This window comes from Lactuca virosa, chromosome 3 (assembly GCF_052849685.1).
Source record: "Lactuca virosa cultivar CGN04683 chromosome 3, Lactuca_virosa_CGN04683_v6, whole genome shotgun sequence".
Taxonomy (NCBI): domain Eukaryota; kingdom Viridiplantae; phylum Streptophyta; class Magnoliopsida; order Asterales; family Asteraceae; genus Lactuca; species Lactuca virosa.
In genome coordinates, this window is record NC_136428.1 from 276,445,350 (window position 1) to 276,466,194 (window position 20,845).

At 40.2% G+C, this 20,845-nt stretch overlaps 1 long non-coding RNA gene across 1 annotated transcript; it reads right to left on the reverse strand.

Moving 5' to 3' along the window:
* Positions 1-18,458: 18,458 nt before the first annotated feature.
* Positions 18,459-19,914, reverse strand: LOC145162955 (uncharacterized). The gene is made up of 3 exons (XR_013739459.1): positions 19,775-19,914; positions 18,737-18,937; positions 18,459-18,657 (listed from the first exon to the last, which is right to left on the reverse strand). It is a non-coding gene; the product is annotated as an uncharacterized LOC145162955 (long non-coding RNA).
* Between the last annotated feature and the right edge of the window lie 931 nt (positions 19,915-20,845).

Genomic DNA, 20,845 nt, shown 5'->3' on the forward strand with positions numbered 1-20,845 from the left:
TCAGACAGGCTGTGCTGGAATAGGCTCATAAGTCTCATTCTCTATTCATCTAGGGGCTACCAAGATGTATCGAGATCTGAGATTGAGTTATTGGTGGCCATGCATGAAGAGGGAGATAGCCTGGTATGTGGAGAGGTGCATGACCTGCAGGATGCTCAAGGCCAAGCATCAGAGGCCTTATGGAAAGCGGCAGCCTCTGGAGGTTCCCATGTGGAAATGGGAGCATATTTTAATGGACTTCATCACCAAGTTGCCGAAGACGGAAAAGGGTTTTAATGCTATTTGGGTCATCGTGGATCGATTGACCAAGAGTGCCCGTTTTCTAGAGATTTGGGAGAGTTCTTCAGCCGAGAAGCTGACTGATGTGTATTTTCGCGAGATCATTGCTCGTCATGGCATCCCGATCTCTATTGTTTCAGACCGTGATGTTCGGTTCACCTCCCGATTTTTTCAGAAGTTCCATGAGGAGCTGGGTACGAAGCTCAATTTCAATACAACTTATCATTCGTAGACCGACGGCCAGAGTGAGCGGACGATACAGAATCTTGAGGATATGTCGCGAGTCTGTGTCATTGATTTTGGTGGGAGCTGGGACTCCTACTTGCCTCTAGCGGAGTTCTCCTACAACAACAGTTTTCACTCCAACATTGGTGCCCTGCCTTTTGAGCTCTTGTATGGGCGGAGATGTCGTACCCCGGTCTCGTGGGGTGAGGTTGGTCACACAGTTATGGGGAAGACCGAGGTGGTCCTTCAGACTACGGAAATGATTCAGCAGATCAGGCAGAGGTTGCAGATTGCTTAGAATCGGCAGAAGAGTTATGCCGACAGACGTCGATCCGAGTTGGAGTTTCAGGTCGGCGACATGGTGCTATTGAAAGTCTCACCTTGGAAAGGTGTGATTCGCTTCAGAAGGAGGGGGAAATTGGGTCCTCGGTATATTGGGCCATTCCGGGTTATTGCCACGGTTGGCAAGGTTGCTTATAGATTGGATCCTCCTGAGGATCTTAGTCAGATCCATTGCACTTTCCATGTTTCGCAGTTGCGAAAGTGCGTATTGGATGAGGATAGAGTGCTATCATTGGGCGATATTTAGGTTGATGAGCGTCTGAACTATGTCGAGAGGCCGGTAGCTATTCTGGAAAGGAAGGTAAAGGTTTTGTGTAACAAGGAAGTAACTTTGGTAAAGGTACAGTGGCAACACCGTAGGGGCTCTGAGTGGACCTGGGAGCTGGAGGGTGAGATGCGGGAGCATTATCCGGATTTTTTCAACACAACAGGCTTCGAGGACGAAGCCTAGTCCAAGTGGGGGAGAGTTGTAACATCCCGATTTCCAGGTATAAGATTTATTCCTTTAAGCATGTTTTTCCTTTGGAACACAACGTGGTAGAAGCCTCAACACGGCGTGTTTGTAAGGGAAACACGGCATGTTGGCAGCTGGATGAGAAACCCTAAATTTTAGGGTTTTGCACCCTATATAATCTCCTTAAGTCCGTAGGACTGATCTTTTATCAGCCTCCAAACCCCCATATCGGCCCTTGTGAACCCTAATCATCCTTACTTCTCATTTGTGACCTAGTGTGGTATTTTTGGAGCAAAAGAAGAAGAAAGTTGGAAGAAGGAAGCAAGCATCTAGCAAGCAAAGCCCTCGTCTTCAGTTTGGCACTCTTCTGGACCTTTGTAAGTGTCCAAGATCCAATTTTATTCCTCTATGTAGCTAGATCTTGAGTTTTGTCCTTTTTCTCCCTGTTCTTTGATGTTGCTATGGATGGATCTCATAAAGTTTGCAACTTTATGAATCTCCAGGTCAAGGTGACCTTGTAGTGGCTTGGAACTGGTCTTTAGCCAAGTTTTGATGCCATGCATGTAGTTTAGGTCACAATTTCCCCTTTTTGACACATTTTCGGTTCAAGACATGCATTGGACGTGCATGTCTATAAAGCACCAACCTTTGGGTTGATTTGATGCTAGAATCTCTCTTGGAAGGGATGGATTCCAGATTTCAAGGATTTTGTGCTTAATGGTTAAGCCCTTGGATCTTCATGCCTTGTGGATGGGTTTTGAACACTTTGAGTAACCCCAATGGATAAAGTTGGAAACTTTATCCTTTGAGATAGAATTTGAGTTTAGATCTTAGCCTTGGAGTCCCTGGAACTGAAGGAACAACTGAATGTATTAAGCAGGGGAAAACACGACGTGTTGGTTGGGGTTTTCCCGACCATCTGATTTCCATCGAAACACGGCGTGTTTGTTAGAGAACACAACATGTTTGTTAGTGCACACGGCGTGTTGGGTCAACATGGACTGTTGATTTTGACTTTGACCATGGTTGACCAAGTTGACCTTTGAGGGCATTTTGGGTATTTTAGGATTTTGATGGAAATGGTCACTTGGTGGATGGAGGTTTTGAGTAGAAAACTGAGATTCGGATTTGGACCTTCTCAGTTCTGTCCATCTTGTGAGGTGAGTCTTCCTCGCTATACTTTCGAGTCGAATACACCAAGGCCGGCCCATTCGTTTGATAACCTGATATTGTGTATGCTGAGTATGGAGTAGATGTGCATGCTAGTTTTGATATGCTAGTTTGGTAGATCTGTAGGACTACCTGTGATACTGCCTGTTTATTTGTATATGATATTATATGTTATATGTCGACATATGGTGTGGGTTGGGTTGAGGTTGTACTGCTCCGTGTTGTAGCCAACAAACGTTGGAGCATACTAGATATGAGCTGAGGGCCAGGAAGGGCATGCCAGACTCATACCGAGGGTTCATTAGCATACTAGATACGAGCTGAGGATTGAGTAAGGCATGCCAGACTCATACTGTGGGTTGGGGAGCAAGCCAGACATAAGTTTCGGGCCCATGGGGCAAGCTAGACTTATGTTTTGGGCTCAGGGGTAATCCAATCTGTTAGCTATGCACCCATTGGATGTTGTTATTATGTTTGTGTTGTTTGCTATGTATTGGCATTTTGGGGTAACTCACTAAGCTTTGGGCTTATAGTTTTGCATTATGTTTCAGGTACCTCAGAGGATCACGGGAAGGCGAAGGTGTGATCGTGCACATCCTCATGTTTTGTTTCAAGATTTTGGGATTACTCTGATGTTTAAACTCGTTTTGAAAACTACAATGTAAAGAATTATGATTTTTGGTTGGTTGAAAAAAGTTTAAATTTTCATGAATTTTATGAGTGTTGCAAAAACAGACGGTATGGACCAAGTCACCACGCCGTGGTTAAGTCCTTTTTCCTTCAACTACAAGAACTCCAAGGCTCATATCTGGTCCTTCTCATGGTCTTGATGGGTAAATTTCAAACTTTATCCCTCAAAACCCTTCCATAAGCCAAATTCCCCACACAACCACTAATGGTGACTTAGTACATCAAGATTGCCATTAAGCACCAAATACTTAGAGTTGCACCTCTAAAGTTTCTAAAATGGTTTCATGCTCCAAAGTGACCTTAAAAATCTTGGATTTATGGACCTGCGTGTCCAAAACAGCCCTTTTCCATTTTAGGGCAAAAATAGGGTTTAAAGACAAAAATCCCATGCATGACATCAAAACTTGATTATAATCCATATCCAAGACACTACTTGCTCATTTTGACCTGGAGATTCATAAAGTTGCAAAATTTATGAGATCACATCACTTAAATCCATTAAAACATGGAAAGAGGGGACAAAAATAAGAGATCTAGAAACATGGCAAGAAAAAGGTTTAGTCTTGGCACTTACCAAGGTCCAAGAGATGAGCTTAGCTGAAGAAATGATTCCTTCCACGAAACCACCTCACCAAAATCTTCCTTCTCCTTCTAAATCACCAAAATGCACCAAGAATGAGCTCACAACTTCAATGGAGGCTAGGGTTAGGGTTTATGAGGTTGGGGGAAGATGGAGCCTGAAGCCCTATCCTCAATGTTCCTAAAATAGGGTTCAAGACCCGAAAATTAGGGTTTTCACTAACAAGCACTGCCACACTGTGGTACCTCAAGACCACGCCATGGTGAGTCATTAGGACCCATGAACAAAGCTGATATGCCACGTCATGGTGACGCCCCACCACGCCGTGGCCATTTTTTTAAGAAATATAAACAAACGAAGGATGAGTCATACCTGGATCGGATGTTACAAATAAAACTTGACAAGGGGTTTTGGTGTATCTAATTTTTAAAAGAGATAATGACTTAAAAGGATAGTATATTTTTTGATTTGTACGTATTTGGTCATTGAGTTTTTTTTTGGCCACATATAATCCTTATAACCAACTGCTTTAGGTTAAGCTGGAAAAAATGACCTAAGGGTAATATATTTTTGAGTAAATTACACAAATGGTCCCTATGGTTTGGGGTAATTTGTGCGTTTGGTCCCTAACTTATTTTTTTAACTCGGAAGGTCCCTACTGTTTGTTTTTGTTGCACGCTTGGTTCCTCTCTTACCTAAAAAGACTATTTTTCCATTGATTTTTTAATTTACTTAAAGAAACACACCCCAACCCCACCTCACATTATCTTACCTAAAAACACTATTTTGATTTATTTAAATAAGGGCATAATAGTCCTTTTAGGTAAGACAGGGACCAAACGTGTAACAAAAACAAACAGTAGGGACCTTCCAAGTTAAAAAAAATAAGTTAGGGACGAAACATGCAAATTACGCAAACCATAGGGACCATTCGTGTAATTTACTCTATATTTTTTAGTTTATACACATTTAGTCCTTAATATTTTTGTACATATTTAGTCATTATGACCGGTTTCTTCAAATTTTGCTCATGACATCCTACGTGGGACAATCATTAATGATGTGTTCTCATACGTGGTTCGTACTTTACTTATATAAGTAATCTAATTTACAAATAAGTCAAATAATGTTGGTTCCCTGGTTTTCTCCTAACATGAAAAGTATTCAGATTCAGTTTCATCTATCTCCATAGCAGACAACGATATTCTTTGTCTTGTAAGTGCAAATTCAAGTAGGGAGGAAGCAATCAAAAGAAATACCGTTGTCTGGTATAGAAATAGATAAAACTTTTTGCCAATGTGCTCTTTTGTCTTGGAAGTTCAAATTCTTTTAGCGTCTTCCTTAATTCTTTTGTCTTGGAAGTGAAAATTCAAGTTTGTAGGAAGCAATCTCAAAGAATCTCATTGTCTGTAATGGAGATAGATGAAACCGAAACTGAAGACATCTTTTGCTTTGAGAAAACTAGGGCACCGAAATTATTTGATCGATTCGAGAATTAGGTTACCGAAATAAGTGAAGGACGAGCCACGTATCAGAACACCTCATTAATAATTGACCCACCTAGGATGCCATGTGAAAAATCTGAATAAACCGGTTATTAGGAATAAATGTGTACAAAAACATTAAAAACTAAATGTGTACAAGCTGAAAAATATATTACCCTATAACGTCAATTTTTCGACTTAATCTAGAGTGGCAGGTTATAATGACTAAATATGGACAAAAAAACAACTTAAATGGTCAAATGTTGACAAAAAATATATTACCCTACAAGATCTTAGTTTTTTTAGAAATTTCATTAGGTTTAAGGATTAATTTTTAAAACTCCAAAATATTGTACATCTTAAATTTAAGAACTAACTAGTGAAGATTCCCCGCTTTGCGGGGGTTGGAAGTGGTTTCAAAAGGGATGTTAAGACAAATATTTTATTAATTTATGCATCGATGTGGAGGTCATTACATTCATTATAACCTGAACATGGTTTTGTAGAACGTAAATGTAACATGGAATTCTAGCTACCCAGCAAGAGTTGTGTGTGACAGATACGAACCAATGACCCACTTGGCATCAGCTCGGTGAAGCAAGTTCAAATGCTCATTCGATTCCTAAAACTTTGATAAAGTGACCAAAGCGGCGTGTTTTCTTTCTCCACAAAAATGTATTTCTTCATACCCTTTGACCTGCCACCATTTCAATTCCAGTGTCGGACACAAGAATGGTGTCACACCCTAAAACCGGAACGGCGGAAACGTTCTGGGGTGGAGGACGTCATGCGTAGTATCACAACAGTTGTATCATAGCAATCATAGTAAACACAACCAAACATTGAATAGATGTGAAAAGAAAAGTTTACATATGCTTAAGTCTTGTTAAAATACATCATAACTGTAAGTAAATATAAAGACATGACTTTGTTGCTCCGACTTTTCAGACTCCAGGAGTACCTGTCTACTGATTTCCTGAGAATAAAGTTGGTGAGTTCATAAGCGTCATTTGTATATTGAAAACCAGTTGTTAACTCTGAAAATGTTTGCATGACTCCAAGAAAATCCAATATTTTCTTTAGTAAAAGTGAGAAAATCTTAGTAAAATATCGCATGATTGGACTACCACTGGATGTATTGTAGGATGAACATTGTATGAAAAACTGTTGTATGAAGTGTTTGAAAACCCTGGTTACTACCAGTACGTATAGTTGTATTAGTTTTCCTTGAGAAACCATGTATTTGTCCGTACTTGTGCTAAACAAGTATTGTTCATGTGTTATTATTACATAAGTAAATCGATGTTACCTACATTGTGAGTGTCATGACCATACTTTGACTTGATATGGCGCGAATCGGACACCAGTATCTTTTATGACTTTGTCACCCATAGACCTGCCGGTCCTACTATAGCTAGCAGCAAGGTGCGGGATAGTCAGTCCCGTATAGATCTATACACAACAGTCACACTCCCCGTACAAGAGATTCTGATCACAAGTGCTAGTCCTTCACTCAGTTAAGTTTGTGAGTGTTACCAAGGACGTGTCTCCAACTAGACTAACAAATTTACAAGTAACAATGCTGAAAACCCTTTTTGTAATTAACTGAAAGGATTATAAAGTATGAGTTTGTAAATTGTGGTATGAATTCCCAAACTATACCTATTATAGTTTGTGTGTACGTATTTGTATAACCTTGTATGAATTCCCAAACTATACCTATTATAGTTTGTGTGTACGTATTTGTAAAACCTTGTATGAATTCACAAACTATACATATTATAGTTTGTATGTTTGTAAGTGTAAATCATGCATTGTTCTGAAAACTATGTAGTTAAGTTCGTACGTTGAAACGTCCCTTATGCTCATCATAATACAGAAGGGATAAAACATCTAAAATATTTTGTAAAACTGTAGAAACTGTGTGTTTGTATTGATTTTGTCCGTTTTAAGTTTACTAAAATCCGTTTGTGTAACTTTCGTAAAATCAGTTATGTTTGGCTTGTATTCCCCCCCCTGAAAACATTAAAAACTCGGAAAAATGTAGGGGTATGAATTCACCTTGAGCGAGTGGTTTGTATGAAAGATCGGTATGAGATGTTGAGTGTCAAGTGGAGCCTCGAACACAATTTGATTCTATTTAACATGCAATGACACATATAGGAGTCAAATGAAGGTATTTCACTACTAGATAGGATAGAGAACCACTCTAGGGACTTGGGAACACTCGAACTAAGTGTTAGAACCTTATAGGATTGAGTAAGGAGGGTGTATGGCCACCTTAAAGGTGTGTGCGGCCATGGGTGTGCGGCCCATGGGGTGTGCGGCCGTACACTTATGTGGGAAGGTGTCTTTGAGGTGTTTTCAAGGTTAATACTTGCATCCATAAAGTGTTCTAGGTCCTTACTTAGTTGTTGTGCAAGTTAGGGGTCATAAAAGTGGGTTTGCGGTCCTAAGGTGCGTGTGTATGGTCGTACAAAGGTGTGTGCTGCCGCACAAGGGAGTGTGCTGCCGCACAAAGGAGTGTGTTGCCGTACAAGGGAGTGTGCTGCCGCACAAAAGTGTATGCGGCCGTACACAGGGGTGTGCGGTCGTACACCCTTCATGTCTATGACCAAAATGCCTACTTTGAGGTGCAACAAAGCTAGGGTCATGTCCAACTCAAAGATAGGGGCCAAACTCTCACTTTGGAGAGCCTTTAAGGAGTGTACGGCCCACCTTATGAAGGTGTACGTTCGTACTCTCTTCAAGACATGAAGAACATGACGAATCTTGTAGCATCAAGGCTTAGATAGAGTGGTCTTTCATGGTTTGCAAGTTAGAGGATGAATTACTCACGTTCTTGAAGCTTTGGAGGGTTCACGGTTGAAGAACTTGAGAGAGAAGAAGTAGTGTGCGGCTAAGGAGTGAAAGGAATAAAAGGAAAAGGGTCTACCCTTTATATAGGGGTGGGTGTGTGGCCATGAGGGGTGTGTACGGCCGTACACCCATGTGTGCGGCCGCACACTCATCCAAAAGGGGTGTATAGCCCGGTTTTGTCACTATACGACTTGTTGACTCATTCCTAACCTCAACCTTGACTGCACCCAAGCTTAGAACACTTAAATGAACCCTTAAACCGTGCTAGAAGTTAACAGAAACGAGTTTAACATTGATTAAATTGACTAGATGAACAAGGTAAAGGTTTCGGGTTGTCACATCATCCCCCGTTAGAGGGAATTTCGTCCCGAAATTCAAGAGTGGAAATACAAATCATGGACTTGGAAAGAGATGAGGGTACTTCTATTTCATCGAATCCTCGCGCTCCCAAGTGAATTCAGGTCCCCGCTTGGCATTCCAGCGAACCGTCACTATCGGGATGCGACTCTGTTTCGTTCGTTTGACTTCTTGGTCCATGATTTCAACAGGTTCTTCCACGAAGTGTAGGCTCTTGTCTAGTTCGATTTCTTCGAGAGGAAACACGAGTGTCTCATCAGACATACACTTCTTTATGTTCGACACGTGAAAGACGGGATGTACGTTGCTAAGTTCTCGAGGTAACTGGAGTTTGTATGCCACAGGACCGATCCTAGCAAGCATCTCGAACGGTCCAAATGTATCTTGGATTTAGCTTTCCACGCCTTCCGAAGCGTATCATGCCTTTCCAGGGTGAGACCTTCAAAAGGACACAGTCACCAACCTGGAATTCCAAGGGTTTACGTCTCTTGTCGGCATAGCTCTTTTGTCTATATCGTGAGGCTTTCAGTCGTTCCCGGATTTGTACGATCTTTTTAGTTGTCTCTCGGATGATTTCAGGATGAGTGAGAGTGCTGTCAGGGACTTGACCCTTGGCTAGCTGCGTGTCACCCACTTCAGCCCAATACAGAGGGGATCTGCACTTACAGCCATAGAGAGCTTTAAACGGCGCAGCCTTAATGCTGGTATGGTAGCTGTCATTGTAGGAAAATTCGACCAAGGGTAGATGAGTGTCCCACGACGTGCCGAAATCGATGATGTAGGCTCTCAACATATCTTCCAATGTCTGGATTGTCCTCTCACTCTGTCCGTCTGTCTGTGGATGATAAGTCGTGCTCATATCCAGCTGAGTTTCGAGAGCCTTTTGTAGTGATTGCCAGAATCTCGAGGTAAACCTGCTATCTCGATCGGAGATAATGGATACAGGTACCCCATGAAGGCGAACTATTTCTCGAAGGTATATTCGTGTGAGTCTCTCCATTTTGAAGTCTTCTTTGATTGGCAGAAAATGGACGGATTTTGTCAGTCGATCGACAATTACCCAGATGGCGTCGTGCCCACTCAGAGATCTGGGTAACTTAGTGATAAAATTCATGGTAATCCTTTCCCACTTCCACTCACGTATTTCTGGCGGCTGAAGTAAACATGAGGGATTTTGGTATTCTACCTTCACCTTGGCACAAGTCAAACACTTGCCTACGAAGGTAGCAATTTATTCTTTCATGTTTAGCCACCAATAAAGTTGTTTGAGATCCAGATACATTTTATCTGAACCTGGGTGAACGGAGTATCTAGTCTTGTGAGCTTCGTTCATGACAACCTCCCTGTACCCGGCGTACTTCGGGGTCCAGATCCGGTTCATGAAATAGTAAACTCCGTCTCCCTTGACCTCTAAGTTCTTATCCATTCCTCGCAAGGCTTCATCCGACATGTTCTCTGGTTTTAAGGCTTCCAACTGAGCCTCTCGGATTTGTGTGGATAATCGGGAATGGATGGTCATAGTCAATGCCTTCACTCTACGACCTGAATACTCCTTGCGGCTGAGGGCATCTGCTACCACATTGGCCTTGTCGGGATGGTAGCGTATTTCGCACTCGTAATCACTGAGTAGTTCTACCCATCGTCGTTGTCTCATGTTTAACTCTTTCTGATCAAAGATATGTTGTAGGCTTTTATGGTCGGTGAATACAGTGCACTTGGTTCCATAGAGATAATGTCTCTAGATCTTTAGCGTGAATACCACTACTCCCAACTCTAGATCGTGAGTTGTGTAATTGACTTCGTGCGTTTTCAACTGCCTCGCGGCATAGGCGATAACCTTTCCTCGCTGCATGAGCACACAGCCTAGTCCCTGATTTGATGCATCACAGTAGACCACGAAATCTTCCGTCCCTTCGGGCAGGGACAAGATAGGTGCGCTGCATAGGGCCTGCTTCAATGTTTCAAACGCAGTGTCTTGATTTTCTCCCCAACTAAAGTTTACACCTTTCTGGGTCAGGTTGGTTAAAGGCTTAGCGATTTTGGAAAAGTTTTGGATAAACCTGCGATAATAGCCACCGAGACCCAAAAATTGGCGGATTTCTGTGGGTGTCTTTGGTGCTGACCAATTCTCAATCGCTTTGATTTTGGAAGGGTCCACGTGTATGCCTTCCTCGCTAACCACGCGACCAAGGAAATTTACCTTCCTGATCCAAAACTCACACTTTGAGAATTTTTCGTATAGTTTATCCGCCCTTAGTGTTTCTAGCACTAGTCTCAAGTGTTGTTTATGATCATCTTCACTCCGCGAATAGATAAGTATGTCCTCAATGAACATGATCACGAACTTGTCTAGGAAAGGGCAGCACACCCGATTCATCAGATCCATGAATACCGTCGGTGTGTTGGTTAGACCAAAGGGGATTACTACAAACTCGTAGTGTCCATAGCGAGTTTGGAATGCTGTCTTGGGCACATCATTCTTGTGAACCCGCAACTGATGATACCCTGATCTTAGATCTATCTTCGAAAAGTAATTGGCTCCCTGAAGTTGATCGAAGACGTCGTCGATTTTGGGTAGGGGATAATGGTTCTTGATGGTAAGCTTGTTCAGCTCTCGGTAGTCAATGCATATCCGGAAGGATCCATCTTTCTTCTTTACGAATAAAATCGGGGCTCCCCAGGGTGAGGAACTCGGTCTTATGAATCCTTTGCTGGTCAGCTCATTGAGCTGGCTGGATAGCTCTTGCATTTCTGCCGGCGCTAGGCGGTAGGGAGATTTAGCTACAGGTGTAGCTCCGGGGATTAAGTCGATACGAAACTCGACTTGACGCTCGGGAGGAATTCCTGGAAGGTCTTCTGGGAAGACATCAGGAAAGTTGCAGACTTCGGGGATGCTCTCGAGGTCTTTAACTTTTTGCGTTTCATCAACAACATGAGCTAGGAATGCATGGCATTCCTTCCGCAAATACTTCTGAGCCTTGATGCATGAAATGACACGAAGGTTCGAACTGAGTTTATCCCCGTAAACCATGAGGGTTTCACCAGAAGGAAGATTGAGACATATAACTTTCTCGTAGCAAAGGATATCAGCACGATTGGGGCTCAACCAATCCATGTTGATTATGACATCAAAGCTCTTTATGGAGACTGGCATAAGATCGATGGGAAAGGAATGATTGTCTAGGGTAAGAGTACAGCCTATGAATATGTCGTTAGTGCTCTCTTTCTTTCTATTATCCATCTCGACGGTAAATGTTTCAGTTAAAGGTTGGGATTTACATTTGAGAAGATGTTTGAATGCATGACTAACAAAACTCCTCTCCGCACCATAATCGAAAAGAATGCATGCATAAGAGTTATCAAGGAGGAACGTACCCGTAACAACGGTAGGATCAGCGACTGCTTCCTCCTGGCCCATAGCCAGTACTCTCCCTGTGTTCCCAGCTGTTGTTGCCTTGGGGCAATCCCTTTTGAAGTGCCCAACTACTCCGCAGCCATAACAGGCTTGACCAGCACCCGCTCCAGGAGTCTGTTTGGTAGGTTGGACTGGTGCCTTGCAGACTCGAGTTGTGTGTCCCTTTTTACCACAGCTAATGCACAACATTTCCCGGCACTGCCCATGATGATGGTAGTTGCACTTGTTGCATAGTGGTAGGTTTCCAGCATAGCGACCGGGGGTTGTTGGAGTAACAGGGACTGCAGCAGGTGTAGTAGCAGCGTGGACTGCCACTGTTTGTTGTTTCTTGGAGGGCTCCTGCGAAGACTGGCCCTTCCGTTTGTTCCCGAACTTCTTCTTCTTCCCACCACTCTCCTTTTGTGGCTCGGGGACGGCTGCCACCTCATCAAGATCGACTCCATGATCGATCAGAGTCTGCGCCAGACACTTGGCGCTATCAAATGTAGTCGGCCTAGCAGCCAAGACATTTCCTTTGGTTGGGGGCGTCAGTCCCCAGATGTACCTCTCAATCTTTTTGCTTTCCGGGGTGACCATTCCCGGACAGAGGAGAGCCAGATCACAGAATCTAGCAGTGTAGGTTGCAATGTCAAAACCCTTCATCTTCAAGTTCCAGAGTTCGTGCTCCAACTTTTTCACCTCGCCCCTCGGGCAGTATTCTGCAAGCATGAGTTCCTTCAGTCTTTCCCAACCCATGGAATTAGCCACTGGCAGAGTTACGGATTTGACTTGACCATTCCACCAGGTCAAATCTCTGTCGGTGAAAGTGCAGGAGGCAAACTTCACCTTGTTTGCTTCGGGACAGGCGCAAATTTTGAAGATGGATTCGATCTTCTCGAACCATCGAGTCAGAGAGATAACACCTCCATTTCCATCGAAGGATTTGGGTTTTGCGGTCATGAAGTCCTTGTAGGAACACTCCTTTTGATGTCCCTGACTTCCGTCTTGTCTTTGAGGATTGGTTTCACCTCCAGCCCCACCAGAGTTCAGTTGTGCCATTGCTGCAGTCACGACGGCTGTAACTGCTGCCTGGAACATGACCGGGTCGAACTGAGGGGGCGGTCGTGGTGGGGTGTTGTCGTTCCTTCTTATGGGTCTTCGTTGGGGAGGCATCTTGTTCTAGAAACAACCAGGAAGAAGAGGATGGTAAGTCCTCAAGATATATGAAAGAAGATATATCTCATCCTGATAATAAAAGTGTTCTACCAAGCGATAAGCACAGAAAGGTTACTAATACAAGTAAGTTATCGCTTAAGAAAGTAGAGATAGCAACACTTGGAAAGAATCTATACACTGAATTTGGCTCTAGCTAAAATACTCCTACAGTATTTTATGTTGGATGTTTTTGTTCTTGGTAAGTTTTAGGCTTGCTGTAACACCACAGTCACTCCCAAGCACATGTAGGTCATGTCTCGAATGAATATAGTTGATCAGGCTATATTGACCCTAGACATGATTACATAACTGCCCAAGTTTAACCGCAATGTCCAACATCCAAATACTTTTGTTTTCTTCTACTTATGACACTGATTCTGGTACTCGGGTATACTTGTATACTTTTTATAAAAATACTTATATTTTCAAAAGTATACTTTTAGTTTAGAGCACTTAGGCCCCTTAGTGTTTATAGTTGTATACCATGTAAGGTTCGGTATACTTAGTTCAGTATAAACAAGAGCTCTGATACCAATCTGTCACACTCTAAAACCGGAATGGCGGAAACGTTCTGGGGTGGAGGACGTCATGCGTAGTATCACAACAGTTGTATCATAGTAATCATAGTAAACACAACCAACTATTGAATACATGTGAAAAGAAAAGTTTACATATGCTTAAGTCTTGTTCAAATACATCATAACTGTAAGTAAATATAAAGACATGACTTTGTTGCTCCGACTTCTCAGACTCCAGGAGTACCTGTCTACTGATTTCCTGAGAATACAAGCAGTTTTGAAAGAATATCAGCATAAAGCTGGTGAGTTCATAAGCGTCATTTGTATATTGAAAACCAGTTGTTAACTCTGAAAATGTTTGCATGACTCCAAGAAAATCCAATATTTTCTTTAGTAAAAGTGAGAAAATCTTAGTAAAATGTTGCATGATTGGACTACCAATGGATGTATTGTAGGATGAACATTGTATGAAAAACCGTTGTATGAAGTGTTTGAAAACCCTGGTTACTACCAGTACGTATAGTAGTATTAGTTTTCCTTGAGAAACCATGTATTTGTCCGTACTTGTGCTAAACAAGTATTGTTCGTGTGTTATTATTACGTAAGTAAATCGATGTTATCTACATTGTGAGTGTCATGAACATACTTTGACTTGATATGGCGCGAATCGGGCACCAGTATCTTTTATGACTTTGTCACCCGTAGACCTGCCGGTCCTACTATAGCTAGCAGCAAGGTGCGGGATAGTCAGTCCCGTATAGATCTATACACAACAGTCACACTCCCCGTACAAGAGATTCTGATCACAAGTGCTAGTCCTTCACTCAGTTAAGTTTGTGAGTGTTACCAAGGACGTGTCTCCAACTAGACTAACAAATTTACAAGTAACAATGCTGAAAACCCTTTTTGTAATTAACTGAAAGGATTATAAAGTATGAGTTTGTAAATTGTGGTATGAATTCTCAAATTATACGTATTATAGTTTGTGTGTACGTATTTGTAAAACCTTGTATGAATTCCCAAACTATACCTATTATAGTTTGTATGTTTGTAAGTGTAAATCATGTGTTGTTCTGAAAACTATGTAGTTAAGTTCGTACGTTGAAACGTCCCTTATGCTCAGCATACTACAGAAGGGATAAAACATCTAAAATATTTTGTAAAACTGTAGAAACTGTGTGTTTGTACTGATTTCGTCCGTTTTAAGTTTACTGAAATCCGTTTGTGTAACTTTCATAAAATCAGTTATGTTTTGCTTGTATTCCCCCCCCCCCCTGAAAACATTAAAAACTCGGAAAAATGTAGGGGTATGAACTCACCTTGAGCGAGTGGTTTGTATGAAAGATCGGTATGAGATGTTGAGTTTCAAGTGGAGCCTCGAACATAATTTGATCCTAATTAACATGCAATGACACATATAGGAGTCAAATGAAGGTATTTCACTACTAGATACGATAGAGAACCACTCTAGGGACTTGGGAACACTCGGACTAAGTGTTAGAACCTTATAGGATTGAGTAAGGAGGGTGTATGGCCACCTTAAAGGTGTGTACGGCCATGGGTGTACGGCCCATGGGGTGTGCGGCCGTACACTCATGTGGGAAGGTGTCTTTGAGGTGTTTTCAAGGTTAATACTTGCATCCATGAAGTGTTCTAGGTCCTTACTTAGTTGTAGTGCAAGTTAGGGGTCATAGAAGTGGGTTTGCAGTCCTAAGGTGCGTGTGTATGGTCGTACAAAGGTGTGTGATGCCGCACAAGGGAGTGTGCTGCCGCACAAAGGTGTGTGCGGCCGTACACAGTGGTGTGCGGTCGTACACCCTTTATGTTTATGCCCAAAATGCCTACTTTGAGGTGCAACAAGGCTAGGGTCATGTCCAACTCAAAGATAGGGGCCAAACTCTCACTTTGGAGAGCCTTTAAGGAGTGTACGGCCCACCTTATGAAGGTGTACGGCCGTACTCTCTTCAAGACATGAAGAACGTGACGAATCTTGTAGCATCAAGGCTTAGATAGAGTGGTCTTTCATGGTTTGCAAGTTAGAGGAGAAATTACTCACGTTCTTGAAGCTTTGGAGGGTTCACGGTTAAAGAACTTGTGAGAGAAGAAGTAGTGTGCGGCCAAGGAGTGAAATGAATCAAAGGAAAGGGGTCTACCCTTTATATAGGGGTGGGTGTGTGGCCATGAGGGGTGTGTACGGCCGTACACCCATGTGTGCGGCCGCACACTCCTCCAAAAGGGGTGTATGGCCCGGTTTTGTCACTATACGACTTGTTGACTCATTCCTAACCTCAACCTTGACTGTACCCAAGCTTAGAACACTTAAATGAACCCTTAAACCGTGCTAGAAGTTAACAGAAACGAGTTTAACATTGATTAAATTGACTAGATGAACAAGGTAGAGGTTTCGGGTTGTTACAAATGGGATGAGGGATGGAATCACAAATAGTTTATTGATAGAGATGTATTTCAATTCCAAGTCAGACACAAGAATGGGATGAGGAATGGAATCACAAATAGTTTATTGATAGAGATATAAAATCTGACCTGTCACCACGCTCCAACAGCTTTTTAACTTGATCGATGCAACGCTCTACTGATATGAAGGGGATCCTGATCATAGTGTACGGCTTAATCAAACGGCTTAATCAACAACGACCTTTTAAAAATTTTCAATTTCATTAATCTATCAACAATTTATTTGCTTCTATATATTACATAATTATTGATTATTGATAATTAATAATTTATTTATCTGATATCGCTAAAATGTTTATATATTAAGGCTTCAATAACATATTAAAAAGGTTAATTCAACAACTAGTTAATTTAATATTATAACTTATTAATTTTATGACTTAATTGATAAAAAATTCTTTCATCCAGACAACCACTTCAACTTTCATAAGAATTAACTTAATAGTTTATTCAATTTTTATATTTTAATAACATAAAACCATTCATGTAGATAACAATAGAACCATGCAAACCAAATATAAAAAGTTTTAGATCTGAGATAAAAAGTTCCAACTCAGATATTGAAAAAAGAAGTTCCACCACAATCTGCATAAGAAATAACAAAATACTTCAAAATGTCGCAAACAATATATCTTGATCTTATATTTCATGATTTCAAAATACTTGAAACACAAAAAGATATGTAAATCTCAAAACCGAAATAAACGAAATCAAACATTAGATCATGTCATATCGATGTAGTCATGAATGAGAAGAGAACAAAACTGACCATAAATGCTACTACAAAGATGTCTATAAATGGTGTGTTTATTCCCGTCTCATTCCCATAGTGATGCTATATACACCATAGTTACACGGAAACGGGATCGTTCCGGTACGTGGAACGAAATCGAGACCGAGGATCGGTAATATATAAAATTCGTTACGAGGGGGGTGGTAGTCTTCTCCGGAACACTATTTCGGTACGAGGAACAATGTACCATGTAATGTAGTAAGATGTATCATATATTACTAAAATATATAATACTATAAATATAAAAAGTATACTAAACACCAAATTGCATCTTTCCAAAAAAGAAACTGAGATGTAGAACATGATCGTGAATAGAGGACTTAGTGTTTGAAGATGTAGAGCAGGATCGTGAATATGAAATAGGGTGATAAAATTGGCTAATTGATTTTGGGTTCCCCAAACGTAATGATCGTTTTCTTTTTTTTTTTTTGGGTTCCCCACTTCTGCAACCAACGTTTCACCTAGATGTTTTTTTTAATCTGTAATTTTGTCATCGCGTTCCAGAAATTGATGGGTCGTCGTTCCTGATGGGTCGACAAATTTAGTAAATTGAAATTGTGTTCCATCCTGTAACAGGATACACATTTCAAGCAATCCGGGGTCGGTGGATTTTGCGATTGGGTCGCGATGTAGGAGGCGATTGGATCACAATTGGTCCCGTTTCTGGATCGTCCGATCTGGAACGGAAAACGTAGGGGAGAGGCGGGGGGGGGGGGGGGGGGGAGCGATCCTAGTAACTATGATATACACTGTTACGGTTATCTCAGACTGCGTTCCAGACTTTCTTTTAGAAAGAGAATCCAGGATTAACGCTTTTTTCATCGTTATGTGCTGACTGGATGCGTATCAATCAATTGACGGGGGAATTGCATTCAACCCGTAGACTCAGCATGTGGTTTGGGTTTTCTATCTTCTTCAAAAATCTATCCAAATATAGAATGACAAAATATGTAACCCATTATAGAAACCTACTTCCAAACCCTTACACACAATCAATGTACTTATAGTTTCTGACCTATACAGTTTCTAACCTATACTGGTAAATTACCTTGATCTATATTCATATCACAAAAAATGAGCCTTTAATCTACTCTAATAAATGAATGTTTTTTTTGCCACATGTCACACTCTCATTCAATTTGCCAAATGTCATTGTGTACTTGTTTTGAATTAATTTTTTTTCCATATGTCATTTTATGTATTTTTTCTATTTAAGAAAATTTCACATAATACTTTAATGTAATAATTACAATAAATGTAGTAATAAATGAATATCAATTTCATTAATGAACTTTCCTTTTTATTTCAAAATTTCCAAATTAAAGTTCATTACTTTATTTTGGTTTATTTATTTAAATTTAAAAGATAAAAAAATCAATTTTAATAATTCATTATTTTTCTTATTTTCTTATAAATCCAAAGTTTTTAAATATTTATACATTTATATTTAATTTTTTTTAATTAACCCATGTAATACATGGGTTTTACAACTAGTCTTCTTATATGTTTTCGATAAAGCGTGTAATTTCTTTAATTAAACCTTTACGTGTAAACTATAAAAGAAAATGAACAAATAAGGGCTGGCGTGTATTTGTCAAATCTTGAATTCAAGATTGTGGGAAACATACTTTAAACTTTTAAAAAAGATATCAAGAAGAACATGAGAAATCAAGTAAAAAAAACAAAAACAAAAATAAAATAAAAACATATTTCTTCCTGTAACCAAATTTCTTGAGGAGGTGAGGGGAAGGTGGTTGTTTTCTGGTGGCAATGAGTATTAGTTGTATTGTGTGTAATCTATGTAAGGTGTATAGCCAAGAGCCTATAAGAAAGAATAAAATTAGTTGATTTGATTTTTTTGTAGATTTAATAAAGATCTTAATTTATAATTAATAATATACCCGAAGGTGGCCAATGTTGTCCTGTACTCTTCGACCACACAACTCCGGATCTTTGGTCATTTGGTGTCGTCTATGTCAAGTTTGTTCACCATATACTCCAAAAAAATTATTCATTTAATGAATGTATGGTAATACCTGTAATGTTTTTGGTGCACTCTGCTGATAAGCCAAAGCTTACAGTCTACATGGTATCACCAGCATCTAAAAGTAAACACAAAAGGATTACAAAATTCCATTACAGGTGCAAAAATCATAAAATGGATCAAAGATTGATGATCAACTCCTTTTCTTATTATCTATACAAAAACTTATACATACATATTGAACTTACATACAAAGTTATGATGGTTTGTAAATATTGGAGCACTTCTATAAGTTTTATACAAAATCTTAGAATTCATTATTGAGTTGATATTTAAATTTCAGCAGGTATAGCTATATCGATTAATAATATCTATCTACACAATCTGTGAAAAAGTAAATGAATATGTCGAGCTTTAAAGCAAAGCCTTGGAAATTTTACTAAAAACCGTTAAAATACAAAATTAATCAATTTAGAAATTTATATGAAACCCAAGTTGATCAAAGACCCCTTACCTGATTCTCTTTAAAGTTATTTCTCTAGTTTCCATGGGTTATCCATCTACGCACACACACTAATGAAAAGACATAAATACCTTGTTCAGGAATCAAAAGTGACAAAAACCAAAAGAAGTAAAAACAAAAGCAATGTTGAAATGAACATGAAACGCAAGATATACTCATGTCTCTCCTCCTGCTGCAGATTAAAACTCAACAGAAGTGCTAAACATAAATTCCTACAAATCAGTTGTTATAATGTTCTGCTTCGTTGATGACTAAACTAAAAACAATCTTCAGGATATTGAATGAAAAGTCAAAAAGTTTAAATATAAGTCAACTTGGTGCAAAAAGTGGAACAATCGAGTAGATAGAAGGAGGATCAAAGTAACCGCGGTTGAGGAGGTTAATTAGATGAACAACAAAAGGGTATTCAAGAAAAACCAAAAGAACACATACCCCGCCATCGGAATCAAGCCTTATTATGATCAACTCGTTCCTCTTATGAGATCCGGCAACTAATCCTGCATTTCGCTCCATGTATTCCAATTAAAGTAGAAACATAACCTCCTTGACCAATAAAAAGTTATTATTGTCAATTCGTAGGATCCAAATGAAATCAACCAAAATGAATCCTGAATCAGATATGTATTCGATTGAAGAAAACAAAACTGGAAATTATAACAATCTCATAATAAAAATTTCAATCTTAGAACAACATAATACAACAAACCTTAAAAAACACAGAAAATAACGAACGAAGACGACAGGAAAGCAAAACATAAAAAAAATTATACACATCATATACTTGAAAAAGACGACGGGCTGTAGAGGGAAAATATACACTGAAACCAATACAATGGGGGCGTTGTATGGTGGAGAAGAGGTTGTAGAGCAGGGAAGAAGAGTGGTGTTAGAGAGCTTTTGATGTAGCTTATGAAAAGGTTCGAGCACCGACAACCACATCAATCGTCGACATGCACCATCATTTCGGACCAGAAACATGGACATGGTGTCGGTGACGATGAACGTCGACTTCTGCCTCTGGAAGGGGGTAATATGTGTGGTAATAGGAGATGCAAGCGGGAAGCAAAACAAAAGCGGTGAAGGAAGGAGGATGTAAAGGGGCAGTAGGGAAGGCGAGCAAAGAGGTTCAGATCGGTGGTGGGTTCGTCTGCATCGTGTGGCGGTGGATGCCACAGCGGTGGTTTCTTATTGGAAGACGAAGCAGTGGAAAAACGCAGACAAAAGAAAAAGAAGAGAGAAAAAACCAACATGTATATGGTGGCTCTGGCCATCAAAGCACGTGCAAACCACTATCTTGAAGACGGAAAAGGAAAAAAAATAAAAGGAAACCCACCAAACAAAAAAAGGAAGAAAATTTCCGACAAATCAGAACAAAGAATTGTTCACAAGGGGCTTCTCTTTTACTATATTTATATAATTATACAGATATGACGTATAACACTTATATGTAATGTGGATATATATTTTCATAAGCTGTTATTAGTGCTTCTATGATTCTCTAAT